The following is a 23,241-nucleotide window of genomic DNA, read 5'->3' as shown; positions in this document are numbered from 1 at the left end:
TTGGCGTGAAATCACCTCTGTCTCTTTCTCTCTGCCTGTCTCTGTCTGTCTGTCTGTCTCTCTTTTTCCCTCTCTCCCTTCTAATTGCCCTCGATCAAAGCACAAGTATCAGCCTCAGTCAGATGCCTTGCCTTTATACTCGCTTAAGAACAAAACACATACAGCTTTTTGCTTTCCCCTACATAAAAATAAATGGAAAACATTTTGCAAATGTCAAATGCTGTATAAAAGGAAAAATATGAAGGACACTGGACACATAAACAGTAATACTAATGACAAATTTTACCTCTCCTAAAGCACTCTCTGCCACCCAGTTCCAACCCTGGAGTTTTATCTCAAGGGTCAGAAACCAGCTATATCATAGTTAGAAATGGATTCTCATGGAAAAAATACTCTCCAGATGTGTCAGCAGATGGTATTAAGGAAGAGGGAAGAAAAATAAAAGAAAATGAATCAGGACTGGCCATTTTCTTCTATTCATTCATTCGATACCTTTTAAAAAAAAAAACAAAAAACTTTTTCTTTTTCTAAGTGTAGGCACTGGGGATTGAACCCAGGACCTCGGGTAGACTAAGTGCTCGCTCTCCCACTGAGCTATACCACCCCCCCATCCCTCTCATTCAACACTTTTTAAAGCAACCCTATGTGCCCCAAATGGCACAGTTGTTGGGAATACAATGTACCGCACAACAGAGATGGTGGCTGCCTGAATGCAACAGTCTAAGTGATAGAAGCAGGCAGTAAGGACACACATATGTAAATAAGAGGACAGCCAATCACGGCTGATGAATCAAAGTGTTTTGAATGATAGCAGAGCAGGTAAGGGAAAGCCCCAATGAGAAACCATATGGAAGTCGAGACCAAAGTCCAGGAAAGAGCCAGCCACATGGAGAGCAGTATTGGAAAGAGAAAGTACAAATATTCAGGGGTTAAAAAAAAATGCAATGATCCAGGAACTGTCAGGAAGCGAGAGTGGGGAACAGGAGCTGGTGTTGGAGTGACAAGGAATGAGGTCAAAGAGGCACCCAGGAGCTGGAACTTGCCCCCATGGGCATGGCAGCAAGTCTGGATTTTCCCCTAGGAAAAGTGGAAATCCATCCAAGCATTTTAATGGAGAAGGGGATGACATCATGGAGTTTATTACTTTAAAAGGTCACTCTGGCTGCAGTGTGGAGAATAGAAAGGAGGGGACAGGAGTGGAAGTGTCCAGTAAGAAGGCTAGTGCAGTCACCCAGGGGAGTATTGATGGCGGCACTGACTAGGCGGGTGGCAACGGGGGTGGAGGGGGAAGGCTGGATCAGGACGCGCTGGTGAGCTGCACATGGAGATGAAGGGAGAGAAGGGGCCCGGGAAGACCACAGTAGCCCATCTCTTTTAAACACTTGGAAACACCAACGTTAGATCAGTTGAACTCATCCAAAGTACAAATGGCATTAATGTTTATTATCGTGTGGTCCTTTATCAGGTCAGCGAAAGTCACAAATCTCCCCTTGCCCCCAAAAATGATCATTGACTCCCTCTAACAAAATTGTATTTCCATGCTTTATGGTTTCATGGAAGCCTGCGTACTTTCCCCTTGTATCGCCTCTCAGAACTTTCATTAAATAACCATCTGATGAAGTGTCTTTGCCGTCTCCCCTGCTGTATTCTGAGGTCCATCAGAGCAGGGGCCATCTCTGTCTGGGTCTACAGTAAATTCCCCAAACCAAGCACTGTGACTGACATCCTGCAGGTGTGGTGAAGTGAATAAATACTGGATGGGAGTAGATGCCCTGAAATTAACTATCTGAGTCCCCAGAAGAGGAAGGACAGGGAGCAATTCCAGCCCAGTGCTGACACCCACTGATTGTTTCCTCGTCTCATCTCAAGCTGCCTCCCACTCCTTTCCCAGCTGACCGCAAGTCTAGACACACCATGCCCACAAACCTGGTGAAAACGATGACTCACGGTTCAGAAAGCACCACGGGTGATCACTGGGAGTTCCCAGGGTGAGCTGAGGGTGGCTTCCCGCTCAGCTCTGCCAAGCAGAGGAAGCCTCATTCTTCCTTCCAACTGGAGTCCATCCTCACTCCCTCCTTCCCCTCCCACTTCCCCCTCAGGCTCTGAGACACTTAGAGAGCATACCTGAACTCCTTGTGGGAATGACAATTCCTTACGAAAACATTTCAGAGAAGAATTCCATGGAACCCTGCCACTGGCAATCCTTCCAGACATGTGGTGGTTTGAAACCCATCGTGATCACATGAAGGAAATATGTTGGGCAGTTCAAGGCTACCTTTCTCATAAGTATCTGCTGATCCAAGTCTCCACTGTCTACTCCTAATTTTAATCATTATTGCATGAGATACCACTCTGAGAAATTCTGCTCTACGGGTTTTAGACGGGCACTGTTAATTCAGATATTTACCCCAAATTCATTCATTCATTAAAAAATAGAAAGATGTCCCCAAATTCATTGATGATGCATTAAAAATATATGTATTAAACTCAGACCATGGGCCAGGTCCTGGGTATCCATCAGTGGATTAAACAGACAGAGCCCCTCTCCTCACATAACTATCTGCTTGGGAAAACAGACGATAGAAAAATGGATCTATAGTGGCATGTTATAGTAAGTGGCATAAAGAAATTGATTCGAGTTTTACAATACAGACTGGGGTCGGGGGAGGTAAGCACTTAGAAGGGTCAGTCAGGAAAGATGACTAAGAGAAGGTGAAGAGGAGATGGCATTTAAGCTAAGTTGTAAAAATGAGATGGGGCCAGTCAATGAATGAGAGAGATGGAGATGGAGATGAGATGGGATGAGATGGAGATGGAGATGGGAGAGAGAGAAAGATTTCACACAGATCATAACAGAGCTTTCCAGACACTTATAGGAGGATCAAAGTCTATGGGTTTCACAAGCAGCAGAGACCTCCCAAGAGAAACAGGTATGTGGTCTCAGCTTCCACCAAATTTTCGAGTCTCCAGCTTATGCCCTGAAGAAATACAACCTGTGTATCTGGAAGATCATCGAGGCGATGGTCAGGCAATATCCCACCTCTGCCTGTCACCTCTCTAAGCACCAGGTGAGAGTCTGGATCCTTTGCTTAAGGAAGATTATATTTCCTGCCCATGAAGTGGAAATGAGGATGAGGATAAAATTAACGTTTAGAAGAACACAGAAATATACTCCTTCTTGAAGAATTTTGTGAGCACGGATTCACACATTCTCTCCTTTAATCCTGATGACACCCTGTACTTTCAGTATTCTTGCCTCCATGTTGCCGAAAAGAGAATGCAGTCTCAGTGAGGTGACCTAACCTGCCCATGCCCCAAAGTACCAAAGCCAAGATACACAGAAGATTATCTAACACCAAAATCCTTGGCCTTCTGTAGTAAGTCTTATCGCCGAAGACCCCAAGCGCAACCTCTCACTTTTTCCCCTTCAGTCTTCTCTCTCAGCAATCTTACTGTCTCTCATGACTTCAGGTACCCATTTCCCCATGCTCCTTGCCAGGTCTGATCCTTACATTTGACTCTTTCCATTAGCGTTGTCTGATAACCCTGTTTGAGTCAACACTGTTTCCCCCATTGCCAGGCCATACCTCAAACCTCTGAGTCATCTTTCTCTCCAAACATCACTTTCTTCTTGAGTCAGACTGTTGGCTTTGGTGACAGACTACTTGGTGAAAGTTCCAGCACTCTTGCTGTGTGACCTCGGGCAAGTTATTCAACCTCTCTCTGCCTCCATTTCCTCACCTTTAGAACCACGAAAAGAGAAGCTACTGCACTGAGGTGTTTTCAGCATTAAATTAGCTAAAACATAGAAAGCAAAACATTTAGAACAGGACCTGGCAAATAATAGATGCTCAGTAGAAATTAGCCAGAATTGTCTACCCAAAATCGTTTTTGAGCCGCTGCACATTAATTTGAAAATGAAATAGACCCTTACTCGTTCTGTTCTGTTCCACTCTAAGTCCTTGAGGGAACTGTCTATCACGTTACTTGCCTTGCTTTCGTACTGTTATCCCTTTGGGTTAAGTTGCTCTCAGGGTTTTAACCATGCAGCCTGTCTTTGAACTTCCTCCAAACCCTTTTTGGTGGTCATAATAGGTTTTCTAAAACCATCAACCCCCTGATAACTTCCCAGTGTGCACCAGAGGAGTCAGCTTCGCTGAGTAAAGATGAGACATTGCAGCTGGACTCAGATGTACCTGGAACCCTGCTCAGTCATGCCTTAGCTATGTAATCTTGGACACATCATTTAACCTCTCTGGGCCTCAGCTCTGCATCTGTCAAACAGGGATAATAGTAGTATATGGTAGTGAAAATATAGTAGGTTAATGTCTAGCTGGCACACAGAAGACTGAATTACAAGCCTTTTTCAGGGAGCTGTGGGTCCAACAAGGACCACAGCAGGGCTCTCCTGGAGCTTCTTATCCTGCTGCCCAGGCCCGCAGTAAACTTTGTACAAGAGAGAAATAAACCTTTGCAACATTAACCCCTTTAGTCCACGGACTGCTGTTACCATTTCAGAACTTAGTATATACCCTGACTAGTACTAACCTACTCACCCACCTGGTGACCATCCTCTTGTCCAGGACTGTCCAGTAGAACTTTCTGGGACCATGAAATTGCTGTACATCTGCACAGTTCAGTATGGCGGCCACTAGTCGCAGGGGGCCATCGAAACCTGGGCAGTGTGACCGAGAAACTGAAGTTTTAAATTTCATTTAATTTTAATTAATGTAGATGCAAATGGCCTCCGTGGCTGCGGGCCCCCACACTGGCCAGCGTAGCAGAACCAGACTTCGTTCTGCTCCTTGGAAATGCCAAGCTCTTCCGGAGTCCTGAGGGCTTTCCACTTGCCAGGGAAAACCATTTTTAGTCAGCCTCCACCTTTGAAATTCTCACCTTGAAGGCGTTTAGTCTTTCATTCAGCTCAGTCACAAATACTACTCCAGCAACACCGTGTTACTTCTTTGGGCTTCAAATGAACAGCACTACCATTTATAGAAAAGTGCACAGAAGCAAAAATGCTTGCAACTGTTACGGATGCTTATGTCCAGATCAAAAGGCAATTCCAGAGGCCTAATGCAGATGAACATGTGTGCCGGCTACAAAATACAACAAACAGAGCTTCCTTTGGACTTATTCTGGATCCAAACTACCTGAAAAGGCAAATCCACAGTCCCAAAGACCGATATAAGTGGAATGAGGCCTTCAGGATAATTACATGTTGTTAATTGAAAAATGTTAATCATGTCATATTAGGAGAAAGACAGGGTTAAATTGGTAAAATTCCAATTCACTTAGGCCTTATCTCTTGTTGGAATGAACCAGATGATTAATCCTCGATATTCTTCAGGGATGCAGCAAACAGCAGCGATTAAATTAACAACTACAAAGTTTATGCTTAGAGATTCAAAAATGAAAGAGGGAAACGCTTTAATTTTTCACAAGTTGTTACCTTAATTATCTTCTTATTGCTCTGTCTCCTTTCCCTCATTACAAAAACACACCCTTCAGTATTCACAGATCCCTTTAATTTGCTGTAGCTCAGTAACAGTGTAAGAAATGTCATCAGAGATACAAACTCATAAATCTTACTTTGTGTGCGCTCCTTGGAAATAAATTGTTCTGCTGTGCCTAGTCTCAGTGTTTATTCCAGAAAGTGCTGACAAATTTCCACTTACTACAAATCATCGGCGTGTCTGTAAATCTATGTACACAGTGAGTTACTTTATCACCTGACTCCAACAGCAACAACAAAAAAATTCCTTAGAACAGGCTGAAACTTAATTGGTCAGGTTAATAAAAGATCATACGGAAACACAAAGAGGTGGTCGTTTGGGAAATAAACAAAAACTCAGATTGAAACTTCTTTTTCTAAGATACTCCACAGATGTTAAAAGGGGCATACAGAAAGCCTGTATTACAAAAGCAAACCTTGGAAAATCTTCTTTATTTTGTGTGTATGTGTGTTTTTTTCCTCCTCCGAATGATATCTCTGCATTGTCAGCAAAGGAATCCAACTTTGTGAAGATCAGATAATTCATCTCCGTTGGAATGTGGCTAATCAAAATTGAAAAAAAAAGATAAATCCAACAGCATCCACCATAAAGCAAGAGAATGCTGCCTCATGGTGATTTAACAGGTTCCCTGACATATGTGCATTAAAACTGTAACGATCAGAAGCACTATTTGCATGTCACGTATGCCTTTCACTCAGAAGCCTCGCTTGCAAATTTAGCACGGCAAACGAGCCTGGTACACTGGTAGCCACAACACAAGGAAAGCGGTTGTAAATAGTCAGGATTTCTCAGTGGGTTCCCCTGCTGTGAGTGAAAGCTAATAGGAATTCTTTTCTTTTCTTCAAAGAAAATCATTTTCTAATCAGAGCGGGAGACGGGTGGGGGAAATCAATGACATAATTAAGAAAATAGTCTAGCGGTTTGGAAACTGTGAATAAAATGGAAAAAAAAAATAATAAATGAACAAACCTACCACAAAACCCCAGGCTGAAACAGCAATGCAATCAAATGACTGTGAGTCCAAACTGGGGAACGTATGAGAACATATCAATAATTGAGTGCATCACATCCTCAGTGCCTGAAGAAGTAATCACCGTCACTGTAAATCCTCTCTTGGACGGATGTTAACGTCTTTGATGGTTATATATACTCGGGCGGCATCATCATTTAGTCTACTTTCTGAATTTCCAAAGTTTCACAGCAAAATGTCACATCCCCAGAGAACGTCCTCACAACAGATTATTAGCTTGGCCCTATTGATCATCACCCAAATGGCAAAAATCTCAATAAATTTCATCTGGACCTTTCCTGGAACCTCAGAAATGCATTCCCCCCTCTCTGCTGACCACCGTTTTTACGATCGCTATTGTATTTGCAGGGCAGTCAATTTTATACAGCATAACAAACTGCCAAGTGGCAACGCGCTTCCCTCCATTACTGAGGCCCATGTATTAAATTTAGTGAAGCACAATATCAGACTTCAAATATTGCCAGGCTTCGAATTGAATGCCACGGAGCGTAATGTGATCAACCTGACAAATACACTGACATATTAAGTAGCAGATCATGTATTCATATTTGGAACTGATGTTGTTCTTTTTGTTGTTCTTGAGCTATATATATATATGTATATAGCTATATATATATATATATAAATTTTTTTTTTTTTGGATTAGCCATGATATTTCAAAAAGAGCATTCTGTTTTGGAGTGCAAGAGGACTGGCAGCAAGGAAACTGTGTGGATCCTTCTCTTCCCTTCACGGCAGATCAATGATCACTTTTCTTAATGACGTTACTATAGGGAGGATGAAAATGTAAGCACTCAGGGAAAAAATGTCATTTTTTTTAAAGAAACTGTTTATTCTCTCCCTTTTGCCTTCTGCCAATGTAAGTAAACTTAAAAATTATATTTTTATTCTGTGAGTGATGTGGAAGGTTTCTTAGACATTAATCACATGTAACCCTTCGGGCTTTACATTAAGACAAGGGGTCTTTTCTCACTTCCTTCCTCTCTTATTCCTGGCTCTGCTTACTGCCACAAAAGCTGCCAAAGGTACAGGATTTTGTTTAAAAATCTTGCTTTTATGCTGAGGCAACTCAAACATTTTAACCACTTCTCTTTTGAAAAGCATGAGTTGCTATCACTTACCTGTGAAATCTTGAAGAAAAAAAAAAAGACAAACTTCTTTACAAAACAGAAACAGGCTCACAGACATAGAAAACAAACTTATGGTTTCCAGGGGAGGAAGAGGGAAGGAAGGGATAAATTGGGAGTTCAAGATTTGCAGATATTAACTACTATATATAAAATAGACAAACAACAAGTTCATACTGTATAGCACAGGGAACCACATTCAGTATCTTATAGTAACTGGTGAAAAAGAATATGAAAATGAATATATGTATGTTCCTATATGACTGAAGCATTGTGCTGTACACCAGAAACTGACACAACGTTGTCAACTGACTATATACTTCAATAAAAATATATTAAAAAATAAATATCTACAAAAAAAAAAAAAGAAAAATGTGAGTTGCAGTATTCTTCACTCAATTTTGTTCTACCACAGTGAAATTTACAGATTCGCAGAAACCAGTCTGGAAGCTGAATATCCCAACAGCCAAAACTTGTCAAGTTTACTTTCCATGGCTTATATACAAAACAATATTTTGTCAAAATATACCTTTCTCTCATGGATTAAATATGATTTGAAAAATTCCATGTTCTTTCTTCCCTCTAAAGCCTTGAGAATATGATGCCAACCTCTCTTCTAGGTCAGGAATTCTGGTGTGAAAACTTGTCTATTTCCTACATCCAAATCATAATGTCAAAAACTAGTTTTGCAATAATGAGGTCACTCCTGAGAGCCAAGATAATACCAGGGTGCAGAATGAAGTGTTTTCTACTTTTTTTTTTTCTTCTGACTCTAGTCTGCAAATTCATCAGAATCATAAGAAAAAAAAAGAATCATGTTAAAAATGGAGATTCCAGGACTCACATCAAGATTCTGATTTACACTATCTGGCGTGGGGCTCAGGACTCTGAATGTCTTGCAGACCCCGTGAGATGCTGATCATCAGCCGGTCTTATAGACAACTGCTTTAAGGTGGTGCTTCTCAGCCTTGGGTGCTTATTTAATTAATAGGCATTTTATTAATGGGGTGAATCCAGATGTCACACCAAAGGGTTTTCATTTAGTTGATCTGGTGAGAGCATCAGTATTTTTTTTTCTATTGTGATAAAAACCCCATAAAATTTACCATCTTAATCATCTGTAAGTGCACAGTACAGTAATGTTAACTATACGTACATTGTTGTGAAGCTGGTCTCCAACACTTTTTCTTCTTATAAATCTGAAACTATCTATTAAACACTAACTCCCCATTCCCACCTCCACCCAACTGCTAGAAACCCCTTCTATTTTGGGGTTTCTAGGAGTTTGATGACTCTAAGGACCTCATATAAGTGGATTCACTCAGTACCTGTCTTTTTTTGTCATAACTGGCTTATTTCACTGAGCACAATGTCCTCAAGATTCAACCCATGTTGTAGAATGTTACAGAGTTTCCTTCTTTTTTAAGGCTGAATAATATTCCATTGCATGTGTATACTATATTTGCTTTATCCATGCATCGGCTCATGGTCACATAGGTGGCTTCCCCCTCTTGGCTATTGTGAAGACTGCTGCTATGAACATACATGTGCTGGACATCAGTAACTTTTAAAGTCCCTCAGGTGATTCTAATGTGTAGGTGGGGTTAAGAACTACTTTTCTAAGGTACCGTGAAACCCCTTATCCCTAGAGGGAAGACGTAGCCCTCTGAAAGTTACGGCTTTTGGAAGCTTAGAAATAGGGAAATTTATATATTATGTATTAAATGAAACATTTGGGATGCATCTATTTTTTTCTAGAAATCACATATAAAGGTAAAATACCATCATGCTTTCCATGCAGCCCAAATTACTTTGTATGTCTCAAAATTCATAGCACCATCAACAGACTCCAAATAAAGCTTCATCCAAGAGGTTGAGCGGTTAATTTGTACAAGAGCCTCTGGTCAGACGTAGGAGAGACTGCCTGGCTTACTGTCTGCCAAAAAGAGGAGACTGATCAAATCTGAAGGAGGCTCTGACAATCCCAACTGCGTCCAGCTCCCTGTTGGTGGATGGTGCACAGGAAAGATTGCACTGTTCAGAGTCAAGTGAACCTGGGTTCAAATCTCAGCTCCAATCACTGGCCAGGCATGCCACCTTCAGGGGGCTTCTTCAAGCCTCTTTGCATCAGTTTCTTCAACTATAAAATGGAGATTATAAAACCTGTCTGAGCAGAAGCTATTAGTCTTATGGTAAAAAAGACAATTTATTGTCATAAATTTCTAACCTTTAAAATACTCATCTGATTAGAAATAAAAAGAATTGCCCACCCTCATTTACAGGCAATGTGTCTTCTCCATGTAGGACCGATCATAAGATTGAAGCTGCTGTACCACTGGCCTCTAATGCCCTCTTCTTGATGACATCCCAGAACGGCCTGACAGGTAATTAGTGAGGTGAGAAGACTCGCATTGTTCTTGGTCTCCTCTCTAGCTTTCTCTGACTCTTTTTAAATGCATTGACAAATGTGAGCCCAGTAGTCAAAGGGGAGAATTTTGCCAAGAATGGGCTCCTAGAACACTGATTATGTTTTAAATCAGTCTTGTATGTATCAAGGGGAAGATCACTGGAAATGCCCTTGGCTATAACATCTACACCTCTACATTAGATCCTACATATTTTCATCAAAGCACATTACTTGTCTATAGATTATGGACTAATAATCTATTCCTTTGATCATTCGAAATATACTTACTATGCGTTCTTTCTGGGTCAGGCTCTATGTTAGACGTTGGAGTATGGCACTGAGGTTAGGAATTGGGCTATGACAATGAATAAGATATTGATGCTGGCCTTGAGGAGCTCATAAGTGCGTGAAAGGATGGTTAACATAAAAAAATTGTGTAATGATATAAATATGCTCAGAGAACTACAGGGGCACTTGTGAAAGGCACCTCATGCATTCAACTGGCTTCAAAATGACAAATCTTCAAACAATGAAAACGAATAGAGAAGGAAAAGTACAGATTACAAGCAAAAGGAACCATATGAGCTAAGGTAAAGAGGCCAGGTATAGATGGAAGTAGAAAAAAATGTATATACAATTTAGTATTGCTAGCAAACAAAATCTGAGGCAGGAAGTGAAAAGCAATGCAGGGTTCAACTTGTCATCTAGAGATTCATTCAGTGCTGATTTATTCATCTGTCATCTTTCCATCCATCTTTCCAACCATCTATCCATCCATCCATATATCCACCATCTATCCATTAATCCATCCATCCATTATCCATCCATCCATCTAACCATCCACCTCTTTTTCCAAAGTGTGATAAATGTCACCTTTAAAGCCTGGAGTTGTGCTAGCCCTTGAGAATTCAAAAACAATGCAGACAACTCCATGTGGACTCTCCAAAACACCTGAAGTTTGATATTTCTGCCCCATTCCTGTAAGACATCTCTTCCTAGTTCCCATATCATCCTGATCATTATCCAGCTATCCACCAGATGCATAAACTTAAAGCCAACTGAAGCTCCCCCAGTAAAGAGAGTGAATGCAACCATCCCTCTGTGTGTAATCTCAGAGTCTTAGGACATAGCTTTTCCTTTGAACTTTACCCCCATTTCCTATTATCCCATCCCTCTCAGTGAGGGACATTATTTTTATGTCCTGATCTCTATTCATTTCTAGTTCTGAAAAATGGCTTTCCATTCTGCCACTATCCCTACACTGATCTCAGGGCCTGTGGTTCAGGTGGGGCTGGTTTCTTCCTCCCACCTCAGGGGTACAGACAAAACCCATGCCTAACCAATGAGAGTATTTCATTGCCCTCACCAAAATGATTGGCTCAGTTGTGAGGATGCTATCCAAGCTGAGTCAATCAAAACAATATACAAATAAAGAACACTGTAATGGTTAGGAACCTGGACTCTGGAGCCTGACTGATTTGGTTTGATTCCTGCCAGAAGCATAACTTTGGGCATGTCTTATAGTGATTACAATAGACTGATTACAAAAACAGCCCCAATTCTTCAGCTATTATCTATCATTGTCATTTTTCTATAGGACTCTCAATATCCTCTTGAAGTAGTAATCTATTTTTCCATCCTTTGAATCTGGACTGGACTTGTGACTGCTTGGGCAAAAAGAATGTGGCAGGAGTGACAGTTTCAGTTCCAAGCATAAGCCTCAAAAAGCCTTGAACAATTAGGCAAGAAAAATAAATAAAAAGCTTCTAAATAGACAAAAAAGGAATAAAACTGTTTCTGTTTGCAGATGACATGACCTTATATATAGGACACTCTAAAGACTCCACCAAAAACTGTTAGAACCAATAAACAAATTCAGTCAAGTTGCAGGACACAAGCTCAACATACAAAAATCAGTTGTAGTTCTATGTACTAACAATCAATTAGCTGAAAAAGAAATAAGGAAAATAATCTTATTTACAACAGCATCAAAAAAAATAAAATATTTAGGAACAAATTTAACTGAGGACAAGGAACAGTCCACTGAAAATTACAAGATAGTAATGAAAGAAATTGAAGAAACAAGTAAGTGGAAAGATAAACGTCCATGGATTGGAAGAATTAATATCATCAGAATGTCTGTACTACCTAAAGCCATCTATAGATTCAATGTAATTCCTATCAAAATTTTAATGGAGTATTTCACAGAATTAGAAAAAACAGTCCTAAAGTTGACATGGAACCACAAAAGACCCCAAATAGTCAAACTAATCTTGAGAATGAACAGCAAAGCTGGAAGCATCACAAAGAGATATATGCACCCCAGTGTTCACTGCAGCATTATTCGCAAAAGCCACAATGTGGAAATACACACACACACACGCATACATACACACAAACAAAACGGAGTATTACTTACCCATAAAATTGCCATTCGTGACAACATGGATGGACCTTGAGAGCATTATGCCAAGTGAAATAAGTCAGAAAGAGGAAGACAAATACTATATGATCTCATGTGTAGAACCCCCCAAACTTTGAATTCATAGAAACAGAGAGTAGAATGGTGGTTGCTAGAGGCTGAAAGTGTGGGAAATGAGATGTTGGTCAAAGGATACAAACTTTTGGTTATAAGATAAATAAGTTTGGGAGATCTAATACACAGTATGGTGAATATAGCTAATAATACTGTATCATATACTGCAAGGTTGCTAAAGAGTAGAGCTTAAATGTTCCCACACACAAAAAATAGCAGTTATGTGAGGCAATGGATGTGTTAACTAGCCTCATTGTGGTGATAATTTTGCAATATTTACCTGTATCAAGTCGTCACAATGTACATCTTGAAGATGCACAGTGTGATATGTCAATTATAACTCAGTCAAGCTGGCAGGAAAAGCCCTATGAGTCCCTGCCTTTTTTTCCTGTACAATTGTGCTCAGTTACTGTGGCTTCTATGCTACCTTATTATGAACATCAAGCTAACCTGCTGAGGGTATGCAGATGCTAAGTGAAGGACTGAGCCATCTCAGCCAAGGGCACACTGGAGGACCCAGGTACCACATCCCTGACAACTGCAGACTCACGACCAAGCACAGCAGAGACAAGAACTGCCACAGGAAGACTCATGAAAAACAATAAATAGTCACCTTTTAAAGCCACTAAGTTTGGGTCTAGTTTGTTACACAGCAATAGCTAACTAGCACAACCAGTCTGTGGCAAAATTTCATCATCTTAAAAAGGAGTTCATCACAGTGCCTATTTTATAAGATTGTTGTGAAGATTAAACATGATACTGAAGTTAAAATATATCTAAAGTATTTACAAGGTGACTGGCATTTGGTACAACCTATTATTCTTTCAAAGAAAATCCTCATTTTTTTGGTGAGAATGTTTAGAAGAAAGCTTTTGTTTTCTACCAGGGCTGGTTGAAAATAAGCCTGGAACTGCTGTATCTTTTGAGCTCCCAGCAATGATGCTAAAAAGAACAGTTGAGCAAAAAAAGAAAACAAACAAACAAACAAAAGATTACAGGTGATATATTCATACACCTGGATCCAGTCTCTCCCTGGTCTTTGTAGTTATATAAGCCAATGCATTCTCTCTTCCCCTTAAGCATGTTTGAGTTGTGATTCTGTCACTTGCAATCAAAGGTGTCCTGGTTAATATGCTGCTTTAATAAATTCCTTATATTCTTGCAAACTACCTTTCTTTTAAGTCAGATCATCTTTTCAAGATGTGTTGAAGCTTCAGCTAGTCTGAATGGGGCTACAAAGAAAAATATAGAAGACAAGGGCTCACTCCTGAAGAATATACAACCCAAAGTCCACTGGAGAAAAAAGCTCATTCATTCCTTAGTTATGCACTTACTTGAAACCATCACCACCCCTGGAATTGTTATTTCATTTATTCCTGACACACTTTGCCTTATGCAAACCCTGGTTCAGCACTGATTTGCCCATCTCCACCACACACACACACACACACACACAAACACACACATAGTATACACTAGATCCCAGGAAACTGCTAAGTAAATCCCTGTCATCAAAAATACTTCTGTTTATTTCTAAACTATAAAAGACTTATTTTTCCAATCTTGGTATTACAGTATCTACAAATTGGGGATGATAGTAGTATTCAAACTCATACAGTGATTGTATCAAATAAGTTATTATTTATAAAATGCTTAAAACCAGATCTGTTATATAGGAAACACTCTATTAGCCACTCTTACTGATAATATTGTTATTGTTATATTTAACACTTACTCCTCTCTTGCAATCAAACATAGTGTAACATGTATGATGGGAAAATACTACAAGTTGTTGACAACACCATGAACAAAAGAAAATGTGGAAACTTCTAAATAATGATTTTTTTTTTTTTTTTTTTTTTTTTTTTTGCTTTTGGAAGACATCTGTATCCAGTTCACAGAGACTTTCTTTCTTTACAGTTGCAATCCAGACACTGGCCACCAAATATGACTACATGAATCACTCCCCTTGCCCATAGCTGTTTAGACAACGGAGTCCAGGAAGAAACAATTCGATTCTTTCTACCAAGTATTTGGAATTAAAATCCAAGACCACCCCTTATAGCTGTTTGAAGCTGGACTCATAATAAATAATAAAGTTTTTTTTTTTGAGAATAATTTATGTTGAATTTTGGAGCTAATAATTCGTGACAACTATAGGTAAGTTATCTTTGTAAAATGGAATTAATGAAATCCACCTTTTTGTTTATTGGAAGGAGTAAATGAGAGAGTGCATAGAAGGTGCTTGGAACCAACTCTGACTTGGCACATAGTAAGTCCTCAAAAAGTGTGTGTTATCTTTATTTCCCAAGGGAATAAAACACTTTGTGCTGGAAAACTGCTCATAATCCAGCTGGTTGTAAAACTTTAACAGAAAACTGGACATTGAAACATGACTTCTCATGAATAAAACAGTTGATACGAGTTATCTAAACATTTATTGAGTAACTATTTGCTTGGCACACTGCTAATGATCTAACTACACTTTCTCAGTTGATACTCACGCCCCAGTGAGGAAGATGGTCTTTCTACGCTCACGGTAGGGGAAAGAATGCTGTGGTTTAGGAGAACTGAGCAATTAACCCAAAGTCCTACATCTGGTAAGTGGCAGGGCTGGGATTTTAACTCCATTATCAGACCCCAAGCCTATACACTTAACCACTCAGCCCTCTGCCTCCCTCGTTCCATGAGCAGAAAACCTCTGTGCCAGCACCTTTGGTTTCCTTTAAGTATCTCAGCCTCAGCAAAGAGCTCCCTTCATTCAAAATCAAATGTTGTTCTTAATAAGCCAGCCCCCTCCTTTCCATACGAAAACACCTCCCTCTGAGGCAAGGATCCTTTCTAGCCCCTTGAATTGAGCTGATGATATTACCTCTTCTTCCAAGGTTCAGATTTTAATTAGCTCATAAGTCTGTTGCTGACAAGTGAAAAATTTCTCAGAAATACACTTCAGTAATTTATGAATCAGAGTCATACAGTAGAAATGGGATTCGGACTGTTTCTACACTGGCTGTCTATTTTTATTGGAATGCACAGTTTCCCACATTGGCAATATTTGTACTAAAGCCATCTGTCTGTCCTCTAGGTAGTAGAGAGTTCTTTGTTGTTCGTTTGTTTGTTTGTTTGTTTTTGAGTAGCGGGATTGGATTATTGTAAGGTTAACATTTTGGTCTAGGGTGTAAAGGGTGCTGGGAGGTCAGGGGTATAATATGCTACCCTGATGGAGTCTTAAAAAAAAAAAAGAAAAATCCACTCTATGTAATTATTACAAGAAAGAAAGAAGCAGTATGCAAGTATATGGTACATACTTCAAATTACAGATATTGCATCAACATATATTGTACCTACAAGTCTATTAAAAACTCTCCTTATCCTGGTTCAAAATATAAAACACTACCTCCATTGTGAAGGGTCACGTGGTTGTATGTAAAATATTTCTAAATATGCACATCCTCATCCTTTGACCTAGTAATTCCATTTTTAGAGTTAGGCAGAATGATGGCATTATAATACATGCACAGAGGCAGATGGAGAGTAATCGTCACTGATGTAGTAGTATTGATTAAAACATAACGTTTCCGTTCTCGCCTCTCTCCTTTCTGTTCTCCACTGCAGGCTCTGTGATCTTAAAACAGAAACTGGATCAAGTGACCAACTGCACATGCCCTCCCCACCCTCCACCCCTGCCGCTGTGTAAAATCCACCAGTGGCCTTCTTCTATTGAAAATTCTAAATATAAAACAGTACACCTTATTAACCGTATCATCTTGTAAATATAAACATACATGTTTAAGTAGGCACTGCATTTCCCCTAGGCAAGTTCCTAACACATAGCTTTTTAAAAATAATTCTTTATTCTTCCATTTATTTCGTCCACATATATTTTTGAGTGTGCAATTTTTGCCAGGAACTATGGCAAGGGTGCTGGAGATACAACACCAAAAAGGTATATAAAGACTTTCTTCTCATATAGCTTATTGATCAGGTGCTTTTATATTTATTTTATTTCATTATTTAAATTTTTGTAAACTTGACATTTCGAGTGTACAGTTCTGTAAATTAAACACAAGCTATAGATTCTTGTAATTGCTGCCACAGTTAGGAAACAGAAAAGTTCTATTATTCAAAAACTCCCTCGTGCTAATCCTTTGCAGTTACTCTTCCCCACTCTTAACTTCTGTGAACCACAAATCTGTTCCCCTCCCCTATAGTTTAGGAATTTTTTGAAAATGTCATTTGAATGGATTCACATAGCGTGTAATCTTTTGAGACCAGCTCTTTCACTCAACATGATGTCTTTGGAATTGAGCCAAGTTGTTGCATGTATCAATAGAATGTTACTTTTTACTGCTGCATAATATTCCACCCTATGGATGTACTACAATTTGTTTACCCATTCACTTTTAAGACATTTGAGTTGCTTCCACTCTTGGGTTATTATGAATATAGCTGCTATAAACAGTCATTCATAGGTTTTTGTATGAATGAAAGTTTTCTTTTCTCTGGTTAAAAACTCAGCAGTGGGATTGCTAAACTATATGATAATTACACGTTTAACTTTGTAGTAAACTGTCAAAATGTTTTCCAAAGTGACTATACTATTATTTCACATCCCCTCTCAGCAATATATGAGAAATTAAGTTTTTCATAGTCTATTTTTAATCTTATGCATCTACTAGGTATTTTAGTGGTTTCCATCCAGTTTTATTTTGCAGTTTCTGAATAGTTACTGATATTAAACACCTTTTCATGTACTTGTTTGCTTTATGAATGTCTTCTTTGGTGAAATGTTCATTCAAGTCCTTCTTTCCCTACTTTTAAAATTTGGTTGTTTGTTTTCTTACTTTTGGGTTTTGAGAGTTTATTATATATTCTAGAAACTGGTTTTGTCAGAGAGGTTATTTGCAAATATTTTCTCCCAGCTTCTTCCTTGCCTTTCTTTCTTTTAATAGAATCCTTTGCAGATATATATTTTAAAATATTAAGTCAAGTTGATATTTTTTGGAAATCTTTTTTTTTTTAAACTTCTCAGGATGTAAATATTTTCTCCTGCATTTTCTTCTGAAATATTATAGGCCTAAATATTAAGTTAGATCTATAACCTATATGGGATTAACTTTTGTATAGGGTATGACACCTGGAGTAAGATTCATACATTTTGTATATGAATTTCCAATTGTTCCAGTGTCATTTGGTAAAAAGAAAATAATATCTCCCTTGACTTAATTTCTTCTCAAAATTTAATTAAGTATACTGTTGTGGGTATATTTCTGGACTCTCTGTTATATTCGATAGATAAACATGCCTTTTCTTTGCCAGCCCTACACTATCCTGATTACTCTAACATAATATTAAATAAAATATATTCACAAAATATATAAGATATATTCACCTAACTTTATTTTTTATTCTTCTGTATTTTGGATATTCTAGCTGATTTGTCTTTCCATATGATACTTAGAATCCTTATGTTTATACCTACAAAAATTCTGCTGGGATTTTGATTTGTATTAAATCTTCAGGTCAGTTTGTGGAGAACTAACATTTTAACTATGTCTAATCCATGAATACAGTATGACTCTATGTTTATTCAGATCTTCTTTATTTAATTTCAGTTTAGAGTTTTCAGCATAAAGATCTTTTACATGTTTGTTGATCTATATACTAAGTATTTTGTTTGTTTGAATCTATAGTAAGTAGTTTGTTTTTAAGTTTTAGATTCCAAATTTTCTTTGCTAGCACATAGATGTACAATTGATATTTGTGTTTTGACCTTGTAGTCCTGGGACCCTACTAAACTTACTATTTCTAAGATGCTTTTAGAGCTTCCATGAGATTTTCTAAGTAGAAATTTTCATTTTTGTCTGAGAATAGATGCACTGTGATTTCTTCCTTTCTAATTAGCGTACTCCTTTTTTTCTTTTGCTCACCTTATTGCACTAAGATTTCCAGGATAGTGTTGCATAGGAGTGGTAAGAGTGAACCCCATTTCCGTGTGCCTGCTCCAAGGGAAAAGACGTTCCATCTTTCACTATTAAGTATGATGTCAGCTGTAGGATTTCTTGTGGATGACCTTTATCAGTTTGCAAAAGTTCCTTTCTAGTCCCAGTTAGTTGAAAGTTTTTGTCAGCAGTGTCTACTAACTTTTTTCAAAAAATTTTAGCATCAGTTTTTAGGTTCATGTGTTACTTTTTTTCTTTATTATGTTCACATAGTGAATTACAATGATGTTTCAAATATTAAACCAGCCTTGAATTCCAAGGGTAAACTCCATTGGCTGTGCTATATTATTATTTTTATATATTGCTGGATTTGATTTTTTAATATTTAGTTGAGGATTTTTTTTCATCTAATTGCATGAGGGGTAGTTTCTTTTTCTTATATATACTGTATCTGCTTTTGATATCAGGATTGTGCTGGCTTCATAAAATGAGCTGGGATGAATTCTTTCCTTTTCTATATTTGAAAGAAACTGTGTATAATTGTGTTTTTCTCAATATAAAATGTTTGGTAAAATAATCAGTAGTACTATTAGAGTGTATAAAGTTTTGATCTAGAAGGATATGTTAAGTAAATTAAATTTCTCTAAAAGCTTTTGAAGTACTTAGGCAATCTACTTCATCTAGGTGAGTTTTGGTAGTGATTTTAGGGAATTAGTCTGTTCCATCCAGGTTGTTACATTATTGTGCATAGATGGTAATATTTCCTCATTATCTTATTAATGTGTGTGATGTTTATAATTTTTATCATCTCAAATTTTTTGTCATTCTTACTGGAAATTTATCAAATTTTTTTAATGCTTTAAAAGAACCAATTTTGGTTTGATTGATTTTTCTTAATGCTCCTCTTTTTTCAATTTCATTGATTTCTTTTCTTACATTTAGTACTTCCTTCTTTCTGTTTGTTTTTCTTTTTCTTTTTTTCATTTGCTTTGCGCATCCTTTTCTAGTATACTTTTTACTACTGTATTCTCAGATCCAGAGAATAATATATGAGCTACCTTCCTGGTGGAGATTACTCTTATGGAAGATGGGTTTTATTTCATCTAAAAATGTCCCTTCCCCACACCCAAGAAAGGCAATCTTGACCTCTCCTCATTACACTTGGTCAGTATTAGGTATACTGACCAGTCTAGTACATCTAACACCAAAACCATAGAAATGTTCTATCACAGAGTCTGCAAATCATAGGCCAACTGAACAATAACAGTTAATAGATTTGAGAAAGTTGTCTGTGTGCCAGGCAGCTTCCTTTATGTACATGATTCTACTGGATTCTTGAGGTGTACAGATTTTAGAGTGCTGCCCACTATGACCCCACCCTCCTGGTATTCATGCCTCTGTGCAATTTCCTCTCCTTTGATGTGGGCGGCATCTGGGACTCGCCATTAAATAAGGCAAAGGTTACAGGATTTGTGATTACGTGTGTGTGACAACATAAGATTATAATATTTCTCTTGTCAGAGCCTCTCTCCTCCCCTACCCCCTTTCTTTCCATTACTGGCTTTGAAGAAACAAATTGCCATGAATCTTAGTGCCACAAGGAAATGAACTGCCAACAACCTAAGAGCATTTGGAAGCAGATCCTGCTCCAGGCAAGTCTCTGATGAGAACCCAGTCCTGGCCAATACCCTGACTGCAGTCTGTGAGCTCCTAAGCAGAGGACCCAACTAAGCCATGTCCACATTTCTGACTCAGAGAAACTCTGAGATAATAAACATGTGTTGTTTTAGGTCTCTCAGCTTGTGGTAATTTTCTCTGCAGTATACAAAATGAATACAATACCAAACAAAAGTTCTATGAGGCAAGATTTTTATTACTTCTATTTGTTTAGATGAGATAGTAGAGATTCTTAGAGGCTAAAACATTTCCCCAAAGTCATATATTAAGCAAATGATTGAGCTAGAGTTTCAGCTTACGTATCTTTGATTCCAGAAACTGTGCTCTTAATCATCGTGGCATACTGCCTCCGTCTGTGTCCCCATGGTTTATAGAAATACAGACTATGAGGGTTGTTGGCACATTCCGATCAATTCAAAATTATTCCCCAAACTCTCTAATAAAAAAATGAGCTAGGGGGTGCATTGAGAGGATTAATTTTCCCACTAGTTTAAAACCCATCAATGCACTTGCTACAAAACCAAAATATTCAATGTGGCTTAAAAGTCCCATCATGATCTGAACCTTGGCTACTTTACCAACCTGTCAGCTCTCTGTCTTCTCTTTCCAGTCCTCACTTTGCTGTCAGAGGCATCACAATTTCAGTTGACTTCGGGTATTTTCACTTAATGTTTGGCAAATTGTCCTCTTATTTTTCATCTTCACTTGTCTAACTTTTTCTTGGCCTCAGCTCTCAGCTTAGACAATCCCTCCTCCAGGAAACCTTTTCTTCCTTATTGCTCTCAAGACGACGTGTTCCCATAGAATCCTAAACTCCTTCTGCCTGGCACACACTACACATTATTTAAGTCATCCAGTGACTACTCCCAGCAGACTGTAAAAGCCTGGAGGATGTGGTCTGGGTTAACGTACATCAATGCCTAGCACAGTGCTGGGCACAGAGGAGACTGTCATAACCATCAGCCAAATGCACGTTGGGCATCTTCAGAGACCTCTCTCTGTATCCATTTTCCTTAAGAGTGAGTAGAGGGCTGTATAAGGAATCATCTAATGGCAGCTTCACTGGCATCCTAGCAAGTCACATGAGTTGCATTTCCTTATTCCCATAGCCCTTGACTGACATCCTGGGTTTTCATTTTCTTTTCTAAAAGGTTCAGTTTTAAGCCTTAATAAACTCATTGAATGGAAATGTACAGTAGGTGAGAGCAGCACCCCATCCAGAGCTTGACTATTTATTGACTATTGATTTGCTTGTGAAGTGAGGCTTCATTCCAATAAATTGGTTTGGGAGGAGAGGTTGGGACATGCAGAGATACTGGTGCACGTGACTGCATTATCGCTAGCCCACTGGGAACCATAGCCATAAAATATATAACACCTTGGCCTCCAAAGTACTTTGGATGACTCCTCGTGACCCACTCAGGGATTATCCTTTACCCTTAGGCTTTCAGAGGCCTATAGAGCAGTGGGAATAGTGAGAATCGATTGCTTGGCCATCTGAGTTTTCTCTCTGTCTGGATGTTCAGGAGGGTGGTGAAAATGAATTTAGACCTGATATGTGGTTGATGAAAAGGACAAAACTGTGGACCTAACGAAGGTGTATCACATGGAAAAGGGGATTTTAGACATCGCTGCTGCCCATGCTTCGGTTTCCACATCTGCAAAAATGGGCACATAATGGTACCCAAGGAGTGAGGACCCTTGTAAGGATTAAATGAAAAGAGGCATATGAACCACTTAGCACACTGCCTGGCACTCAGTCTTTGCTCTGAATGTGAGCTTTTGTTATCGTCACCCTTAATACAAAGCTGTTACAACAATAAATTCTCAATAAATGTCATTGGCCATGATAACCATCATTGTTGTTTTTATGATTTTCGAAGTGATGCCCAGGGTAGGCATTTAATAAATATGGCAGGAATCTTCTAAGACGGTTCCCAAAAATCCCTGTCCTTGTGTGACTCACTCCCTTTGAGGGTGGGCTAGATTAATGGACTAATTTCTCACAAACAGAGAAGAGCAGGAAGGGTGAGACATCACATCCAAGCTGAGGTAATAAAATGACTGTGTTTTCCATCTTAGATGTCCTCTCTCTGGACTTGCTTATTCTGGGGGGAACCAGGAACCTTGACATTAGAAGCCTTCTAATGAGACCCGTATCTGAGAGATGTTCAGCAGACATTCTGAGGCCCACCAAGAGCCACATGAAATAGCTCAGAGGTGGATCTCACTCTGGAAGAGCCCTGACAACGATTTTGGCCCCAACCAACCTACCAAAACTACTGAACAAAGACTACCCCAAAACCACCCTTCAACTGAAGCACCCTTGACCCAAAGAAACTATGAGGTGGTAATTGTGTGTTGTTTCTAGCCACTAAGGTTAGGTACCACGTGTCATGTAGCAATAGCTAACCAAGACATTAGTGTTAGCTTTTATTTTCCATTAAAATGGAAGCTCTAGGAGTGAGGTTTTTGAGCATCCTCTTCACCAGTTTATATCAAATGTCTATCAACATTCTGGGCACATACCATGTAATATCAAAGAAACATCCCAGTTTCTTCACAAAAGTCATGACACCAGATTGGATGCTGAACAAAATATACACCCTTTGGACCTGCATTGGAGGAATATTATTAACGTGTTTTAAGCGAATGCTTTTGTACAGTCCTCAAACCTTATCTTCGTTGCAGCCTCAAATCCCTTCTCCACTTCCTAACAGCATTAGCTTCATAACCATGTGACTCTTTCCTACCCAGACATTTTTCCAACAAATACTGTGTTATTCATCTGTCAGTTTTGGCTGTTTGGAAACCACAACAGTTATCATACCTAAAACTAAAGAGAGCAGTAAAGAAAGACAGAGGTGCGCACAGAGAAAGAAAGCAGTTGCTGGACAGAGTTCAGGGCATTCCATGTGGCTAAACCCCAAATTGGGGTGGAGAGTGAAGAGGATACAGCTATAGGGGCTCTCATTGCCAGCCAGGCAGGGGAAGGAAGTGAGAAAT

General features: G+C 39.0%; 1 protein-coding gene across 1 annotated transcript in view; it reads right to left on the bottom strand.

The window, feature by feature from the left end:
- Positions 1 to 23,241, bottom strand: part of RBFOX1 (RNA binding fox-1 homolog 1) — a 1,962,586-nt gene that overhangs the window by 473,246 nt on the left and 1,466,099 nt on the right. The window lies entirely within an intron of this gene.

This window comes from Camelus ferus, chromosome 18 (assembly GCF_009834535.1).
Source record: "Camelus ferus isolate YT-003-E chromosome 18, BCGSAC_Cfer_1.0, whole genome shotgun sequence".
In the NCBI taxonomy this organism is placed as follows: Eukaryota; Metazoa; Chordata; class Mammalia; order Artiodactyla; family Camelidae; genus Camelus; species Camelus ferus.
The sequence above is the reverse complement of the archived record's forward strand: the minus strand, read 5'-3'. Positions and strand labels throughout refer to the sequence as shown.